The sequence below is a fragment of the Nycticebus coucang genome, chromosome 10, assembly GCF_027406575.1.
Source record: "Nycticebus coucang isolate mNycCou1 chromosome 10, mNycCou1.pri, whole genome shotgun sequence".
In the NCBI taxonomy this organism is placed as follows: domain Eukaryota; kingdom Metazoa; phylum Chordata; class Mammalia; order Primates; family Lorisidae; genus Nycticebus; species Nycticebus coucang.
Genome location: NC_069789.1, coordinates 104,132,477 through 104,152,177, shown reverse-complemented (window position 1 = coordinate 104,152,177; position 19,701 = coordinate 104,132,477). Strand labels below are relative to the sequence as shown.

Genomic DNA, 19,701 nt, shown 5'->3' with positions numbered 1-19,701 from the left:
CCAGCCGGGCGGGAAGAGGGCGGGACACAGCCTTAACCCCTTAGAGTTCAGAGAAAGGAAACCTCTGTTCCGGACTCCCCAGGGTGCTGGAGAATGGAACCAAAGGAGAAGCCATGCCGTTGAGTCTGATCCTATGATGTCTTAAGGGTCATAAGACAGGAAGGGTCACAATCCCTGTTAAAAGTAGACGGTGCGTAGAACCAAGTTTGTGGAGGGGGCACCAGGAGAGCCTGGCCCGGAGACAGTGGGAGACCGTCACTCAGCACACCCAAGAGCCTATCACTTAACGAATTCCTCTGAGACTTAACGAATTTCTCATCTATAAAATGGGAGCAATGATGGAATGCTCATGAACTGCTGACGGGATGGACGTGACCATGTTTTTTTGTAAATAGCAAATGCTCACCCTCCTGGAAGGAGGCAGCATTGCAGAGAGAAGCTGGAAAGACTGCCTGGAAAACTGGAACAAATACCTGACATTGGAGAGCACGTGCAGGCACGCACACACCCATCAGTAAAAAGGGGAGCCAGACGAAAGAATATCATGGGCTTACGAATATCATTCCCTCCATCCTTCCTACCGCTCTTCCATGTAACTACCAAAGTTCACAGGCACACGTTAGGACGTTCCCCCTGGTTCTCAGGGTCCCAGCGCGTGTCCAGGGCATGGGACTTTTTGGTTGAGGACGCCCCCTGGTGGTTTTCCCATCAGATCAGGAAGAGGCCAAAGAGCAAAAGAGACAGCTGTTTGCTTCCTCACCAGCCTGAATTCATGGGGCCTTGGTGATGCCCCAAGTCCTGTTTTAATATTTTATTTATATTAAATAAAATTATTTAATTGCCGGGAGCCAAAACATATCACAAAAATGCCCCTTGCTATCTTGATTTTACGAGCAAACTATTCTCAGGAATTCAACCGTAAACAGCAACAGTACTTTCCCCTTGCATATCTCCTCAAAAATGCACCCCCCGCCTTAGGGTCCTTCTCCTAGTAATTTTCCAGAAACTAGCCCCCTCCCCGCCCTGTTAGGAATAGCCCTTAGTTACTTCCTCGTTTGTGTGCTTATAAGTCCAGCTGAAAAATAAACTCGACGGAGCTTGACTTGCTCTCATTCTTTCGTGTCTCTTGTCCCCTCATTCGACTGACCCCTTTGTTTCCCAGGTCCCCGTTGAATTCCCCGCCGGCCGGGGCATTTAATTTTATATTGTCTGACTTAATCCCGAAAACAGCCTTTTGGGGGCTCTGTAGTTCAGGGAGTGGAGAGCTCACGGAGTGTGGAAGTAGTTGGGAAGGCTTTCTGGAAGAGGGGCATCTATCAGTTGGTGGTAACGGACTGATGGGACTGGCGGTATGTAGAGTAAAGGAGAAGCAGGGCAAGGGGAGGGACTCAGGGACAGTGAGACAGTAGGGGTCTTCTTGGAAGGGACTTCTGTTCATGTAAATTCAATTTCGTTCAGGTATTAATTGAGCACCTACTATGTGCAGCATCAAAGAGATTTGAGAGTCTCTGTCCCAACCTTGAAGATGCTCATAATTTAGTGACATGAAGTCAACAGTGATAGTCTGGTGGTGGAGGTAAATGTAGTAAGATGATGGCAATACTTAATAAGCCCCTGCAGTGCTGGGGACAGACAGCTGGGGGAAGCACAGAGGATGAAGAGGGCTTTCTGGGTAGAGGGTACAAGGGGATCAAGGACCAGGGAACCATTCTGGAACCAGTACTTTGGAATTCACCACCAGTATGTGGACTGGAGGCCACAATGGGACAGTGAAGGGTGCAGGGAGGGGACTGACTGAGAGTTTGGGGCAGCTCAGGAGGCTATGGATCTGGACACCCCAGTGTCTCCATCTTCAGACCGCCTCACACATCCTGCTGTTTGCTTTGGGCTGGGGCACCCAGAGTAGTCGCCAGAGAGCTGCCAAAGTCTCACTCTCCTTTCCTTCACTTCCTAGCTGGGAGGCAAGGGATGCTGAATATTTGACATCCCCTGGGATCCTTGGGGGAAGAAGGTCCCTGGAGAGGTGAGGTGGCATTGAGGTAGGGGAATTCTCTCTGGACCCCTCACACCTGCCCAGAAGGGAGACATTTGGCACTGTGTCCCATGAAAAAGAAGCAGTGGTCTGACTTGCACTTTCTAAGTGAATGGTCTCGGACAAATCACAGAGCTTTTCTAAGCTGTTTACCTGTGTGGTAAAGGAAGTTAACACCTGCCCATCCCCACGAGTTTGTTCTGAGAATCAAATGCAACCAGGTAGGGGTACATCTTTGTACAAACCTTTTTGGGGGACCATCACAATGAAATCCATTAAGCTGGAGAAAACTTCTGTGATCCAGTGTTGGTGAGTTTGGGTAGCAGAGAATGCGGGGGAGAGAGTGGTGTGATTTCCTAAGACAGGGAAAGGTGGGCTCCAGCAACCACAGCCAGGTGGAACTAACATCAATGCTTCCCAGATTCTAAACAATAACCTGTATTTGAAGCACTTAGAGAAAATTGAGGCCCTTCCTAGGAGCCAGCAGACACTCAGTGGGCATAAGGTGAGCCTTCTCTCCTCCTCTGGTGGTTGCATTGGGTTACTGGGATTTTTGAGGGGCCTTTGGCTGTACCCCATCATGTCTCTGGACTCAGGCTGTATGAGCTATGCAACAGTACAGTGGGTAGATGCAAAGTCAGTTCAGCTTTCATCCAGAGAATCCTGAGCAAAATGAGGAGGGTTCTGCAGGTTGCCCTGAGGGAGTTCTGTCCGTGGTTCTGACTATTAGACATTTTTGTTAAAGACTTGAATTAAAATATAGAAGCCATATTTTTTTTTTTTTTTTTTTTTTTTGTAGAGACAGAGTCTCACTTTATGGCCCTCGGTGGAGTGCCGTGGCCTCACACAGCTCACAGCAACCTCCAACTCCTGGGCTTAAGCGATTCTATAGAAGCCATATTTATCAAATCTACAGGTTATGCAAGAATTGAGAGTTAGATTTTGACAGAAAAGGAAAAAAGTGAACCAGATGATATTTAATCAGGACAAATGTAATATTCTTCCTTTAATTTACAAAAATTAACATTGCAACAAGGGGAGAGCAAAGACTAGTTGAAGAGTAGGGCTTATCTAGTGAAGAACAGCTGGGGAGGTTAGCAGACCACAAGCTTGTTATGAACCAACATCCTGAAGTAGTTGTCTAAGAAAGTAAAAAGGATATAAGTGATTATAAACTCAAGTGTCTAGATGAGGGTGGTTTCCATTGCCCTCCGTATCTGGAGTATTGTTCTGAACACTGTATTTTTATTTTATTTATTTATTTATTTTTATAGTTTTGGCTGGGCCAGGCTTAAACCCGCCACCCCTGGTATATGGGGCCGGCGCCCTACTCCTTGAGCCACAAGTGCCGCCCTGGACATTGTATTCTAAGAGGGACCTTAATGGTCAGAGTTCATCCCAGAAGAAGAAGACAAGATGGTAAGAGAACTTGGAAAACTTTCTTTTCTTTTTATTCCTTCCTTCTTTCCTCCCCCCTCCCTCCTTCTTTCTCTTTCTTTCTTTTCTTTCTTTCAACAGAGTCTCACTCTGTCACCCAAACTGGAGTGCAGAGGCATGAATATAGCTTATAGCAGCCTCAAATTCCTGGGCTCAAGCGATCCTCCTGACTCAGCCCCTCCTCATTCCAGTAGCTGGGACTATAGGCATGTGCCACCACCCCTGGCTAGCTTCTAGCTTTTCTATTTTTTGCAGAGACAGGGTCTTGGGTTTTTTTTTTTTTTTATTGTTGTTTGTTTGTTTGTTTGTTTGTTTTTGACAGAGTCTCAGTTTGTTCCTCTTGGTAGAGTGCTCTGGCATCATAGCTCATAGCAACCTCAAACTTTTGGGTTCAATGATTCTGTTGCCTCAGCCTCCCAAGTAGCTACGACCACAGGCACCCACCACAACACGCAGGTATTTTTTTTAGAGATGAAGTCTCACTTTTGCTTAGGCTGGTCCTGCTCAGGCAATCCACCCACCTTGAACTCCCAGAGCGCTAGGATTACAGAGGTGAACCACCACACCCAGCCTCATGGTCTTGTTCTTGATCAAAGCTATCAATGAAGACTTTCTGAATTAACTTGTGCCTAAGCTCTGAAACTAAAATTAACAGCCCCCTAGCACCACACACATACTTCAGAAAATTTCCAGACCCACCCTGAGGGCCTTCCCCCAGCCTGGAGAAGGCAGGCAGGATATGAAGAGGTTGTTGGCAGCAGCCCTGGGGTGTGGAGCTGGCCCTGAGAGCAGGTGGTGGGTTCCCTCCTTTGCTCTGAGAGGAAAGGTGATACCACCAAGGAGACCGGGTGAAGTCTCCCAAGGGAAGAGTTCTTAAGGGTGAGGGCCTGCCTGAAAGGAACGTTGGCATCCCCTGCTCAGTGGCTGTCTTATAGGGTGGGGGACTTGCTCATCTGTCCTCTGCTCCCACTGAGTAAGGGAAACAAAGAGTAGAGGGGGCTACAGGAGGAAACAGGTGAGGTCCTGTGCCAGGAGGATACCACGAAAGGCGTTCTAGTGAGGCAGCCAGCTTGGGCATCACCATGGCCAAGGGAGGGCCTATCTGAGGGAGGCTGACCACAGTATCAGGTAGGTGGTACACCTACACCCTGTTCCCTCCTTCCTCCTGCAGAGAAGAAATAAGGCTCAGAGGGGGCCTTGCAGGAGCAATGGGCAGAGGATTCTCTCCTCACTGCCAGCCATTCTTGAGGCTGAGCCTTGGCTAGCAGGTAATGAAGAGCTTTTTAATGGAATAGCTGAAGTTTTAAACTGGGTCAATTGGACTATACAGGACAATTTCTTTTTTCTTTTTTTATCTTTCCTTCTTTTTTTCCTTCCTTCCTTCCTTCCTTTTCTTTTTATGGCCCAAAGTGTCCTGAAAGCTCTAAGATCCAAAATATCATTCTGGGACAGGAGAGAGAGATACAAGGGAACATCATTGCAGGCAGTGGCCAGAGATATCTAAAACTGTGTTTTGTGGTTTTTCTCTTTGTTTTGTTTTTTGCTTCTTCTACCCTTCATCTTCTTGGCATCATAATGCAAAGGCCAGGGCAGGAGCCAGGAAGTCACTCTCACCCTTATCCCTGTTATATATAACCCCTCCTTCTGTGTCTCCTCTTCTCCCTTCCCCTCATCTCGCAGCTATATGGGTCCTACTGGACATGGGATAAGGTCATGGCAAGGGATAAGGTCAGTATGGGCCACTGCCTGTGACCACAAGAAAAGAGATGAGAAGAGGAAAGCAAGCAGGATGGAGCCTAGATGGCATGGGAACAACTTTGAGAAGCGCCATACCAAGCCACCTGGGAACTAGGGAAAGGGAGAGCTCTGGGTACTGGATGGACGGCGCCTTTCTGCCTGCTTTTCCCCAGCCATAGAGGAAGGCTTAGAGCTGGCACCAGAATGTGGGAATGCTCCTCCTTGCTTCATTTTCTCCTTCCCCTGTTGGAGGGTAATAGAACTGGCTTCCTCCCCTCTCCTTTCCTTCATGTCCACTGCAGGAAAGCTCACCTCTCCACTCTCCATCCTGGGAGTAGAGACTGGTGAACGCTGCAGTGGGAAGGAGCCCTGTCTCTGTGTGGGGTATTGGACTGATCATATCCCCTTGGGTGTTAGTGTCCTAATTAATTTTTTAAACTATTTTATTTTTATTTATTTATTTATTTTGAGACAGAGTCTCATTATGTTGCCCTCAGTAGAATGCCGTTATGTCACAGCTCACAGCAACCTCAAACTCTTGGGTTTTTTTATTTATTTATTTATTTATTTATTTATTATTATTTTTTTTTTAATTTGGCCGGGGCTGGGTTTGAACCCGCCACCTCCGGCATATGGGACTGGCGCCCATACCCGCTGAGCCACAGGCGCCGCCCCAAACTCTTGGGTTTAAGCGATTCTCTTGCCTCAGCCTCCCAGGTAGCTGGGACTACAGGCGCTTGCCACAATGCCCAGCTAATTAAAACTACTTTAAAGCATCTGTTGAAGACCAGGTGCATAGTAGACACCCAATATATGTTGCAAAGGCATTGAAGATGACCAACACGCCCTGGGCCAAGTGGCTCATGGTTATAATCCTCAAACTCTGGGAGTGGAGGCAGGAGGATCCCTTGAGCTAAGGAGTTCAATACCAGCCTGAGCAAGAGTGAGACCTCATCTCTACTGAAAATAGAAAAATGAGCTGGCATGGTGGCAGCTACTCAGGAGGCTGAGGCAGGAGGATCACTTGAACCGAGGAGTTTGAGGTTGCTGTGAGTTAGGCTGAGGCATGGGTGATAGAGTGAGACTCTGTCTCAAAAAAAAAAAAAAATATTAATATGGAGTCTGTCCCGCAGGAGCCTATAGGTATATTGGGGACAGAAATGGGAAACATGGAGTGTGATCCATGCAGAGACGCAGCAGGAGCAAGAGGGCCAGAGGAGTGGCAGGCATGGGGAAGGGTGGAGTTTGGGGCCTTTGTCTTCTAGGCAGAAGGGAGTTTTTTTTTTTTGGTAGAGACAGAGTCTCACTTTATCACCCTGGTAGAGTGCCATGGCGTCACACAGCTCACAGCAACCTCCAACTCCTGGGCTTAAGTGATTCTCTTGCCTCAGCCTCCCAAATAGCTGGGACTATAGGCGCCCACCACAACGCCCGGCTATTTTTTTTGATATTGCAGTTTGGCCAGGGCCAGGTTTGAATCCGCCACCCTCGGCATATGGGGCTGGCGCCCTACCAGCTGAGCCACAGGCGCCACCCCAGAAGGGAGTTTTTAACCTCATTTGAAACCTGATCAGATTTGCATCCTAGAAAGATCACTGTGGAGGACTAGGGTGGGAGTGGGAGATAGGCAGGGTAGCCAGTCAGGAGGCAGTTGCCACCAGGAAGGTTCAAGGCGATGAGACCTGAACCTAGAGCTAGGGAGGAGAGGAGGTGTGAGAATTTGTAGATGTATGAATTCCAGGATGAGTTAGATGTGGGGATGGAGGGAGGGGAAAGGGAAAACTCCCAAGTATGTGGCTTGGCCCTGGGGAAGTAGAGAAAGGCATGGAGGAGATGTGCAGCTGTGACACTTAGGGCTGGAACTGGGATCTAGAAGGATGATGCCCCATCAGGGTGGACAAAAGGAGACCATGACTTTAGACAAGTTGGCATAGGGATAGAGGGTGGAGGTATAGAATGACAAACGGTTCCCTTCTAACTCTGACTCTATGGGTCTGTGGTTGAAGAAAAGCAACCAGCCCCTTCCTTACTCAGCGCTCATCGCCACCCTGAAAAAAGTAGCAGGATCTTTGGTGGAGCATGGCCACGAGGGGCCAGTATTGCCTCAAGAAAAGCCACATTTCCTGGAAAAGAACAATTTTTTTTTTTTTTTTTTTTTGAGACAGAGTCTCAAGCTCTCACCCTGGGTAGAATGCCGTGGCATCATAGATCATAGCAACTTCCAACTCTTCAGCTCAAGCAATCCTCTTGCCTCAGTTTTTCTATTTTTAGTAGAGAAGGGGGTCTCACTTTTGCTCAGGCTGGTCTCGAATTCGTGAGCTCAAGCAATCCACCCGTCTCAGTCTCCCAAAGTGCTAGGATTACAGGCATAAGCCACCATACCCACCGACAGAAAACAATTTTTAAAAAACCAGGATTTACATAGTAAGGCAGGTTATTTTATCATCCACAGTTCTTTCTTTCTTTCTTTTTTTAGAGACAGAGTCTCACTTTGTCACCCTTGGTAGAGTGCTGTGGTATCACAGCTCACAACAACCACCAGCTCTTGGGCTTAGGTGATTCTCTTGCCTCAGCCTCGCAAGCAGCTGGGACTACAGGTGCCAGCCACAGTGCCCAGCTATTTTTAGAGACATGGTCTTGCTCTTGCTCAGGCTGGTCTTGAACTACAAGCTCAGGCAATCCACCTGCCTCGGCCTCCCAAGTGCTGGGATTATAGGCATAAGCTACCACACCTGGCCTTTATCCACAGTTTTCTACCTGAGAAAACAATTCAGAAAGGTTAAGTAACCTATCCAAGATCACACAGCTAGAACTTGAACTTAGACTTCTGACTTAACATACACCTTTGTCTCTCTGGAAAAGAAGAGAGGTTAGGGTTAGGGGGTAGAATCAGAGGATGAGTCAGAGAGGAACAAGTAGAGGAATCTTTAATCTCTTTACCATCCCTCATGTTTCTATCATCTCACTCAGGGCCAGATTAGCCTACATGAAGCCAGGAGATGACTAACTCTGGATTTAAAACCCTCTCCCTTGGTGAAAATCTAGTCTCCCTATCCTACTACCGTTTGTCTACTCAATCTTGGGAAGAAGTGAACAGAGGGGAATGGAAAGCCATTTGGGGCTGGGCTGGAGCTGAGATTAGGGGACAGGGTTAGGCTGTGCTGTGCTGGGCTACCAGGTATGAGGTCTCTGTGTGGCAGAACCATGATGCCCAGCCACACTGAGCTCCCGTTAGCTGTTTGCTCACTGAATGCTCAGCCCCATGCTGGTCTGACCACATCTCCAGGGCTGGAATTGGCTCTGAACATCCTGCTGAAGGAGGGTACAGATACACCATAGTGAGTCCAGGAGTGAAGGATGAGTTACCCAGAAGCAGAAGCAAGGCTGCTAAGAGCACAGGCTCTGGAAACAGACCTGAGTTTGAATATCTGTGAAGCACTTAATATTTCTGAGTCTCAGTTTCCTTATATATAAAAGGGAATAAAAATACCCACCTCTTCTGAACACAGAGTGAAATGGTCACCTCTGCAAGGGCAGGAGCTGGGTCTGTCTTGTTCAAATTCCCAGTGCCTAACCCTCCGCAGGTGCATGTTTGCGAAATGAATAAACGAGTGAATAAGGTGGGGGTGTTTGGCTGTTATGAACCACGCCACTGTGCACATTCTTGCCTGTTTACTCAGGTGCAATCTGGGAGGGAAAGGCTGGTCACAGGGTAAGCACATCTTCAACCTCACTGGAAAATGCTACGTTGTTTGAAAAGTGGTCAGCAATTTACAATTTTTCACAATTGTGAAGTATGTTCATTCAGTACAATCGTGGAAATACATTAACACGAATGAATCTTACAAATTGTGTTGAGCAGGAAAAGCAAGCTGCAATAAAATGCACATGGTAGGGTGTTGCTCAAAGGAGTAGGGCACCGGCCCCACATGCCAGAGGTGGCAGGTTCAAACCTGGCCCCAGCCAAAAACTGCAAAAGAAAAAAAAATACACATGGCAGATGCATTTATATTAAAGTTTTAAAATGCTGCAAAACTAAAGGATGTCATTTAGAAATAAAAATAAGGGAGAGCTTTAGGGTTCAGCTTTAACATTTGTGAGCCCTCAGGGTTTAAGGGAACCTCTGGCCCAGGGTGTTCTGTGACCAGCTGCCAGCGAAGGAGGGGAGGTGAAGCCCTTCCCTGTCTGCCTAGCGTCAGGATCCTTGCCCTTGTGGTCTCAGGTGTTGTCTGCCCCTCCTTCCCTCTACAGCCCCCCAGTGCAAACCCCTGGAGTCAGCAAGTTTCAAATACAGGGAAGCTGGAGGAGAAAATCTACCTAAACTGTCGTGTTATAGTTATAGCAGGTTATACTGTATTCCGACCCTGGGGAAGAAAATGAGAGTTTCCTTTTCGTTCTTCTTGCTCTGAAGTTAGGTTATGGCTGTACCTGTGTGTCCCTTGACCTGTCCGGATAAGCACGAGGACAGCGCCAAGAAGCCGAGTGGCAGGATTATTGCTCGTGTCTCTGTTCACAGTGGGCTGTGTTTATGCCTGCTCCCTCGAACCCCTACAAGCAAAATGTCCCAGAAGCAGGGAGAATTGGGGAAGGAAAGGTAGATAGGAAGGCCAGGACCACTGCAAAGCTCTCTGTGTCTGTCTTCTATCCACTTTGGTCCCTTTTAAGGATGTGCTTGTCAACTTCACTCCACCTACTCTTCTTCCCACGACAAAAATGAGGTTACTTCCTGGGAGTGAGGGAGACAGCCTTGGGCCTTTGGGTTTCCAGGCTGTCATGGGAGTCCCTGGGACTCTGGTTACAGACGTGAACTCAGCCTGGAGCTCTGGGCAGTGCCTGGAGGTAGCTCCTCTTCCGGACAGCGCACATCCTGCCCCCCTTGCTCCCTCTCATTCTGCTTTTTTCTTCGCTGATGATAAAAGGAATCTGGCATTCTATACCTGGACCATTTGATTGTTTTATTTTGGAACTGGTGTATATCATGAAGCCTTGCTGAACTAAGTTTTGTGTGTATATATTTAAAAAAAAATCAGTGTTTAAAAAGACCTATGTACTTAATCCTTTAACTCTGCGGATAGCATTTGGTAGGTAGTGATTAACTGTGAATAATAAACATACAATGAGTTCTTCAAAAAATAAAAATAAAAAAAATAAGGGAGAGGATAGTGGCTCCCTCCCAGATGGAAGAAAGAGATGCAAGCAGGGATTGATGCTGAGGGGCTGTGCAGGCTAAAGGGGGACACCTCTGTGTGACAGAATTCCTTACTGAGAAAGGACATGAAACACTCCAAAATAAGTAAAAATGGGGGGGGGGGATCAAATTAAGTACCCAGAGGGTTCTTGGGTAAAAAGACCCAGACTTTTCTTATGTGGGTCCAGGAGGCAGATCTGGGTTTGAAGATTTCAGCCACAGGGTGCAGATTTCAGCTCAGAGGAGCCAGTCCACCATGTGTCTCTGTACTGGCACAAGCTGCCCCAGACAGGGCACCACCTGTTACTGGAGGGGTTAAGCACTCTCCAGTCAGCCACTCTCTTTTTTGAGACAGAGTCTCACTATGCTGCCCTCGGTAGAGTGCGGTGGTGTCATAGCTCACAGCAACCTCAAACTCTTGGATTCTCTTGCCTCAGCCTCCCAAATAGCTGGGTCTACAGGCACCCAACACAACGCCTGGCTATTTCTTGGTTGTAGTTGTCATTGTTGTTTGGCAGGCCCGGGCTGGACTATTACCGCCAGGTCCAGTGTATGAGGTTGGTGCCCTATCCGCTTGAGCTACAGGCACCGAGCCTCCGTGATTCTTTTTGAGATCTGTTCTAGTGGACCTTGATGGCATCTTCAATCCCAGGGACTCTTAACATTCCAGGAATAAACAACAATCTATCTCCATCCCAAGTCCCCTTTCTGTCCTCTCTGGAGAGCTGCCGTTCCTGCCCTGAACTGTTCCCAAAGGATTCTTCAGGCACAGAATCCAGCCCTGGAAGTTAATTCCAGGAGGAGCTGCTTTGCATCGGAACATCTAACTGAATGGTGTGGGACAACGGGGCCGAGTGGGGGGCTCTAGATCACCAGCCCCTCCCCTGGCCAAGTAGGAGAGAGGCCTCAGTGCCCAGGCTGAGGCCTAGGAGGAAAACCGAACAGCAGGAGGGTCTTTCGGTCTTAAACTCCTTCCCTGGGGCTTTTGAAGGCCCCGCCTGCCCCGAGGGCGTCAGGGGCGCGATGTCTCGGGGGACCGCCAGGGGCCGCCAGGACGCCCTCTGGCCCGGCCGCGAGGCTTAGGGGCCCGCCGGTTTCCCGCGGAGTCCCGGGGCGGGAGGGATGGACCGGGAGGGAACGTGAGGAGTTCCTCCCGGAAGAGTGGCGGGAGGAGAGACTCTGGAAGGGGTGTTAGTCTGCCTGAGACAGCTGGTGGCATTAAAAATAACCAGGGGCCGAGTAATCCAAGCTCCCCTGCCTTCTGTGCCAGGGTGGGGGCCACTAGTGGGGATGAAAAGAGCAGAGTGTCGAGGGAGCAGAAGATGTGCCAAGAGGGGCGCCTCTGCTGCCTTGCGCCCCCACGGGGGCTACTGAGGCCGGGATCCGGCTGGTCGGTGCCCCAGGCTGGCTCGAGGGGAGGATGGAGGAGGGGAGACGGCGGGAACAATGCTGGCTTCCAGCCAGGAGCTGGAGTCAAGGAGAGGGACTCTGGAGAGGAGTGAAGGGAAGAGAAGGAGGCGCGGAAAAGAGAAGAGAGCGCTGAAAGGGGGAGAAGGTTTCCTCACTTGGGTACCTAACCCAGACCCCAGGCCAGTCCCCGAGACCCCAAAGAAAGGAGCCTTCCCTCCGGGTCTCACCACCCTGAGAAGTTGGAGCTGCCTTAGAAGGCACTTGCGTTAGCCTGCGGGGTGGACTTCCATGGAGGAAAGGGCACACCTTGGGAGGAGAGTGCCAGAGAGGGCCAGGGGAGGGTGGCCTCTCTCCCCTTGGGACTGGGCTGGTTTGTGGACGAGTTTTTGCCCTGAGACTGGGCGCTAGACGGATACCCTCAACTTTCTGCCTCTGTGTTTCCACAGTTCCTTGGTTGATTTTTGTGTCAGGGGCCAGAATGACAGAAGGACAATTGCCTGGAGCCAGGGCAGCCTGAGGGTGGCAGAGTGGCAAGAGTGCTGTAGTCGGGCAGCGCCTGTGGCTCAGTGAGTAGGGCGCCGGCCCCATATACCGAGGGTGGTGGGTTCAAACCCAGCCCCGGCCAAACTGCAACAAAAAAAATAGCCGGGTGTTGTTGCCGGCGCGTAGTCCCAGCTGCTCGGGAGGCTGAGGCAAGAGAATCGTGTAAGCCCAAGAGCTGAAGGTTGCTGTGAGCCGTGTGACGCCACGGCACTCTACCGAGGGCAGTAAAGTGAGACTCTGTCTCTACAAAAAAAAAAAAAAAAGAGTGCTGTAGTCTGTCTGCCCCACAGAGCTTGCTCTGCAGGTCCAGTGCTGGCTCTGGACCTGCCAGAGAGGTGCAGGAACTGATAGCAAATAGCAGGAGCTCAGGAAATACTTTCTCCACGGACAAGAGGCTCAGCAAATACCTGCCAAATACTCACCGCCCACCTGAAAACATAATGACACTTGTGACCCTGTGTGGGCTGGCCTGCCTCCTCTTGGGTCTGTTCATACTCAGACACCTCACTGAGAGGGCTGAGGCGGATTTAGGGGATGATGGCATCTCAGGAGCTCCTCCCACAGGCTGGCCAGGAGGGTGGCTCATCCTCAAACAGCAGCCCTAGCTGTGTCTGGGACCCCCCTGCCCCAACCTCCCCCAAGGCCTTAGCCCATACCTGCCCTAAGCCTCTGCAGCTGAGAAGGAGGGGCTCAGAGAAAGATTGACACTTTCCTCTTCAGTGAAGAGCCAGTCCCCTCCCTGGAGCGAAGCGGGATGTGGGGAGGGTCTGGCTGGCACTGTTGCTGGTTTATACTGAACCCAGGGTCCCTCTTGTGTGACCAGGACTTCCCTGACACTTGAGTGACCCCCCAAGTTGGCCACACCCCCTTGTGGTCCTTCCTTTAGTTTCCTGTTGCACAAAGGAGAGGCATGATCCCTGAGGTCCCTTCCTTCTGGAGCTCTGGTTCTAGAATTCCCAGCTTCTAAGATTCCACCTTGGGGCAGGCGGAAGGGAGGGCTCACTGCTGAGAGCCTCGCAGCTGCTTTCCCTTGAGTCACCAGTTGAGTCCTAGCTTGGCCTGACACACCCGCTCACCTCAGGGAGGGGGGACTGAGAGCTGAGGCTGCAGTCCAGGCTCCTCCAAACACCCCCAGATCTGTTCTGGTGGCTTCTGGCATTGCTCTCATTTCTGCCGTTTGTGTCCCTGGTGTCCCTGCTCCCCTGGGAGGGGATGGACTCCTGGGGGAAGGTGTTGATGCTGGCCCACCCTGTGCCAGGCTGGGATAGGAATGAGAAGCAGTTTGAGTTCCTGGGGTGCTGGGCAAGGACTGAGGTCAGGCAGACATTTGATGAGGAGGGAGAAGAGTGGAGGGGATGACCTTTAAATTGGGGGTTGCTCCAAGGGATGAGAAAGGGAGCAGAATGCCATGGGAATGAATGATGGTTCAAGAGGAGACCAGGGGCTGGGGTTAAGTGGGGTCAACCCTATATCTCACCCGACCCCCTTCGGTGCCCGTGACTGAGGGAGGGGAAGAGCAGCAACTGTGGGAGGGGGAGGTGGCTCAGGGAGACCCTGGGGGGATGGGGGCCATCTTTAGGGATTCTCAGGGTAAAGTCTAGGGAGGGCCCTGCCTCCTGCAAGGCTCTGAGGAGGTCTCCTTGAGTGGGCTGGGGTAGGCAAGGCACTCTGGAGGATCTGGGTGTCACTGGAAGGGAAGGTTAGACACAGGAGGGGTGGGGGCTCCTTTAGTCCTTTAGACTGAGAACAGGCTGAGAGGACATTTGCCCAGGGGGTTAAGGAAGTGGCTCTGAGCGGGAGAGATGGTGAAGAAAGGGTGAGGAAGGGGAGCGAGAGCAGGGCGGGGCGCTGTCAGCCTGCCAGGTTTCTGCCGCTGCCTGGGAAGAGCCCAGCCCAGAGATTCTTATCCAGGGCAGGAACAGACCTGGTTCCTCAATTGGCGGTGTGTGTGGGGGGGTGGGGGGGTGGGCAGGGCAGGAGAAAGCCAAAAGGTCAGGAGGGCAGTGCCAGGCCCCAAGGAGAAAGAAGTGGGTAACCGTGGCCAGGGTCACTAGAACAACAGTCGCCTCCACTGCTGGGGCCACTGTTAGCGGCCTTGCTTGTGCATTTTATTTGCTTGTAACTGATTCACTTTCTCCATGGACTTACCCCCCAGGACCCCTCTGCCCTGCTGCTCTGACCCCCATCTTTCCCAGGTGGGGCTGGCCCAGCCAGGAGAAATACCTGGTTGGACTCAGCTCTCCCTTCCCTTCCCCCTCTCTCAGTTTTCTCCCCCACCTCCCACCAAAGCTTGAAGTCACTGTTGGAGGGACAAGGGGACCAACAAGGGGAGGGGGGGCCCTGGAGGACATTCCTCAGAGCCTGCTCTCTTTCATCCCCTGACACAAAGGGCTCAGCGGCCCCAGTCCCATCCATCTTGCACCTGTGGTGGCAGTCCTCCAGCAGCTCTTTGTTGGGACCCGGGGTCAGAGGGCCTGGCCAGCATATCCCCTCTCTTCTGCCTGCTGGGGCCCTTTCTTTCCTCTCCTCCCTCCTCCCAAGTATCTCAGCCCTCTGGGGCTGGACCTCCCCCCCTTTCTTCTGTGCCACCCTCACTCATCTCCTCCTTTCCTCCCTCTCTCTGTCGTTTTTCTCTCTCTCATTCTATCTCTGTGTCTTTTCTCTCTGTCTTATTCTCTTTTCTGTCTTTTTGTCTCTCTGTTTCTTTGTCTCTCACTTCTCTGTCTGTCTGTCTGTCTGACTCGGTCTCTGTGTGCATCTTATTCCCTGACTCTCTCTGTCAGGAGTCCCTGTCTCCAGTTGAATTGCCTTCCTTTGTGGCCTCCTACAATGTGGCTCTTCTTACCACATACACAATCATGGGGTCACCTCTGGTATTGGGGCTTCAGACCAACAACTGGGTCCTGGACTGCCCCTGGGTTTTGTCCTCCCTGGTCTCAGCTGTGCCCTGAAGCTCTGGGGTTTGACATTACTGGACCTTTCTCTCAGCTCCATATTTCTGTCTTGTGATGGGGTCCCTAAGATGTCAGGGCAGACTCTCCCAGTGTCTGTCAGTGTCCCTCCCACATGTCAGCCTCCCAGCTCCAGAATCTTCTCTTCATGCCTGTGGCCCCCACCCCCTTTTTTTTTTTGAGACCGAGTCTCACTATGTTGCCCTTGGTAGAGTGTCGTGGCATCACAGCTCACAGCAACCTCAAACTTGGGCTCAAGCGATTCTCTTGCCTCAGCCTCCCAAGTAGCTGGGACTACAGGCACCTGCCACAATGGCCAGCTATTTTTTTGTTGCAGTTGTCATTGTTGGTTAGCTGGTCAGGACTGGGTTTGAACCTGCCAACTTTGGTGTATGTCGCTGGCGCCATAACCACTGTACTACAGGCACTGAGCTTTTGCCCCGTCTTTGCTCTTCCACCCCCTCTGGCCCTCCTGGCAAGACTGGGACCTGGTAGCCTAGGCCCCGCAGCTGCCTGAGATGTTTCTTCTTCTTCCTCTGTGGTTGGACTCTAAGAAGCTTTGACTTCAGAGACAGGATTGTTTTCTGCACAGAGATCTCACAGAATTTGGGGGTACAGGCAGGAGATGGAGGCTTCTGTATATTTTCTCTCAAATGTGCTGCTGAATGCATAACTAAGGCCCAGGTAATAGGCAGTGGAAGAGGAGACCAAGAGGGCCTTGGGGTGGGAGGGGAAAGCTGGAGGGACTTTCTCATGGGTTGGGCCTGGCTGGACCAGCAGGGTGAGGCGGCCCCTCCCTGATCCAATCTCCCAGTCTATGACTATAACCTCATTGTCATCCTAGGCTAGCAGGCAGGAAAGGACTGGATAAGCAGAGCTAGGGAGAGCCCCCATCTCAAGGAGAGATGCAGCCCCTGTCTTCAGGGAGCCCCCAATCTGACCAGGAGACTCAGCTCCTGGCTTCAGGGATCTCCTGCAAATAGAAAGAGGCCTCTTTTCTCTTTCTTTCTTTCTTTCTTTTTTTTTTTTTTGAGACAGAGTCTTACTAAGTCGCCCTTGGTATAGTGCCATGGCATCACAACTCACAGCAATCTCAAACTCTTGGGCTTAAGTGATTCTCTTACCTCAGCCTCCCAAGTAGCTGAGACTACAGGCACCCGCCACTATGCCTGGCTATTTTTTGTGGCAGTTGTCATTGTTGTTTTGCTGGCCCAGGCCAGGTTCGGTGTATGAAGGCCCTCAGTGTATGTGGCTGATGCCTTAACCACTGTGCTACAGTTGCCAAGCCTTCTCTCTGTCTTTCTCAACAACTTTGTTTTAGGAAGAGACAAGCTAGACAGAAATAAAAGCAAATGCTCCAAGACAAAGAGACAAAGGTTCAGCCACTAGGGCCAGGGCAGGGAATGAGGAACCAAGTTAAGATGGGAAAGGGGAGTCTGGGGATGGGGGGAATGGTGATCAGGTGGAGCTGGGAGTCAGGGATGAGATGAAGTACAAAAAAACAGAAGAGGAAGCAAGAGGAATTGAGGGCTCAAGCTAAGGAGTTAGAGGTCTTCTGGAACCAAATAACAAAAAGCAGACATCCAGACAGCAGCTTCATTTTTCTTTCTTTCTTTTCTTTTCTTGCTCTACTACCTGGACAGAGTGCAGTGGCATCATCCTAGTTCACTGCAACCTCAAACTCCTGGGCCAAGTGATCCTCCTGCCTCAGCCTCCTGAGTAGCTGGGACTAGAGGGGCATCACCATGCTAGCTCATTTTCTTTTCTTTCTTTTTTTTTTTTTTTTTGCAGTTTTTGGCCAGGGCTGGGTTTGAACCCGCTACCTCCGGCATATGGGGCCGGCACCCTACTCCGTTAAGCCACAGGTGCTGCTCGCTCCTTCCCTGTTATTCTTTGCCCCCTGCCTTTTCTGTTACAGCACTTACCACAATGTGCAATTATGTTTGGTTTTTTTTTGAGACAGAGTCTCAAGCTGTCACCCTGGTTAGAGTGCCATGGCGTCATAGCTCACAGCAACCTCAAACTCTTGGGCTTAAGCGATTCTCTTGCCTCAGCCTCCTGAGTAGCTGGGACTACAGGCGCCGGCCACAACACTTGGCTGTTTTTTGTTGCAGTTTGGCTGAGGCTAGGTTCGACCCACCACCCTGGGTATATGGGGCTGGCACCCTACCCATTGAGCCACAGGCGCCGCCCAGTTTTTCTGTTTTTTGTAGAGAAAGGGCCTCACTATTGCTCAGACTGGTCTTGAAGTCTTGGGCTCGGCGATCCTCCTGCCCTCAGCCTCCCAGAGTGCTGAGATTATAGGCATGAACCACTGAGCTGGCTGGTGCACTTACTTTTTAATTGTTCATTTTTCCCTACTAAAGATCTGTTTTCCCCTACAGGCCCATGAGGGCAGAGAGCTTGTCTATTTGATTCATTTCTGCGTTCCCAGTGCCTAGCAGGATGCCCGGGTCCTAGGAGGCTCTCAGGAAAGGACAGTTGGATGAATAAATAAAAGAGCCCCTCACCTCCCCCACCCTACGATTGGAGCTGGTACTCATTTGCCCCAAGGCTCTGGGTGCTGTTTCTCCCCTCTCTGGCACTCAGCCCTTAGCAGCAGCACTGGCTTCACCTTATACTGGTTCTCAACCTTCCTAATGCCGTGACCCTTTAATACAGTTCTTCATGTTGTGGTGACCCCCAACCATAAAATTATTTTTGTTGCTCAACAAAAATAATTTTGAGGGTGGGGATCACTACAACATGAGGAACTGCGTTAAAGGGTCATGGCATTAGGAAGGATGAGAACCACTGTCTAGGGGGCAGTAGCAGGAGGCCTTGCCCCAGGGCACTCTGGTCTTATTGAGAGAAGAGGCTCACCTGTGACACAGAGGTTTTGAGGCTTGACCACTGACTGTCAGCTTGATGGAGGGAGAGGCTGCTTCAGGCTAAGCAAGGAGTTAAAGTTGGAGCGGCTAAGCAAAGAGTTAAAGTTGGAGCAGGGTCAGATGTCAGTGAGTGGGGAGGGAGGCAAACATGCTGTCTGGTGGGGGGGGTTCAGGTGGAGACCAAGGAGTATGTGTGGTAAGGAGTACGGACCCTGTCTTTAGGGCCTCTGATAAGTTTGGACTTTATTACGAGCAAAAAAGTGGCTTCAGCTAAGGTGCATTTTTGTTTTGTTTTTGTTCTTCTAGACAGAGTCTCACTTTGTTGCCTTGGTGTCATAGCTCACAGCAACCTCAAACTCTTGGGCTCAAGTGATTCTCTTGCCTCTGCCTCCCGGGTAGCTGGGACTACAGATGGCTGCCACAATACACAGCTATTTTTCGACACAGGGTCTTGTTCTTGCTCAGGCTGGTCTTGAACTCCTGAGCTCAGGGGATCCACCCACCTCAGCCTCCCCAGAGTGCTAGGATTATAGGTGTGAGCTACCAAGCCTGGCCAAAAATTCTGTTTTAGAAGAATCCCCCTGGCAGAATTATGGAGAGTGGATCAGAGAAGTAGGATCATCATTTTTTTTTTTTTATTGTTGGGGATTCATTGAGGGTACAATAAGCCAGTTACACTGATTGCAATTGTTAGGTAAAGTCCCTCTTGCAATCATGTCTTGCCCCCATAAGGATCATCATTTTTTGAGGGCTTCCTATCCTAAGTGCTATGTGCTTAATGAGACTTAGTTTATTTAACTGTTATGACAATCTTGTGAGGTAGATGTTATTTACAATTGCTATTTTATAGATTAGAAATCTGCCTGTAATCCCAGCACTGTGGGAGGCTGAGGAGATGGATTGCCTGAGCTCATGGGTTTGAGGCCAGCCTGAGCAAGAGCAAGACCCCCATCTCTAAAAATAGCCGGGCATTGTGGTGGGTGCCCATAGTTCCAGCTACTGTGGAGGCTAGGCAAGAAAATCACTTGAGCCCAGGAGTTTGAAATTGCTGTGAACTGTGACACCACGGCACTCTACCAAGGACAACAAAGTGAGACTCTGTCTCAAAAAAAAATTAAAATTAAAAATTAAAAAACTGAGTCACGAGAATCACTTGAGCACAAGAGTTTGAGGTTGCTGTGAGCCATGACACGGTGGCCCTCTACTGAGGGTGACAAAGTGAGACTCTATCTCAAAAAAAAAAAAAAAAAAGTAGAAATCTGAGATTAGATGGCTTCATTGGGAAACCTGCTTCTTCCCATCCCCTGAGATTCTGGAGGAATAGTCATAATTGCCCCACGTGTTCCTTGACCATGGGTGTAGTGTGAAGTCCAGGCCTGGCCAATCATTGGAGCCCTTGCCCTGCCAACAGCAACTAGTCCAAGGCATGATCATGTGATCCAAGAAGAACCAAACTGAGTCTTGGAATACTGAAGAAATGGGCCCCAGGAGGGAGTCCATCTTTTCTTTTTGGATCTCAAGCTGTAACTAAGT

The 19,701-nt window shown here is 50.3% G+C and overlaps 1 protein-coding gene across 2 annotated transcripts in view; it reads right to left on the bottom strand.

Moving 5' to 3' along the window:
• LOC128596231 (G patch domain-containing protein 4) overlaps positions 1-19,701 on the bottom strand; it is a 138,863-nt gene that overhangs the window by 75,058 nt on the left and 44,104 nt on the right. The window lies entirely within an intron of this gene.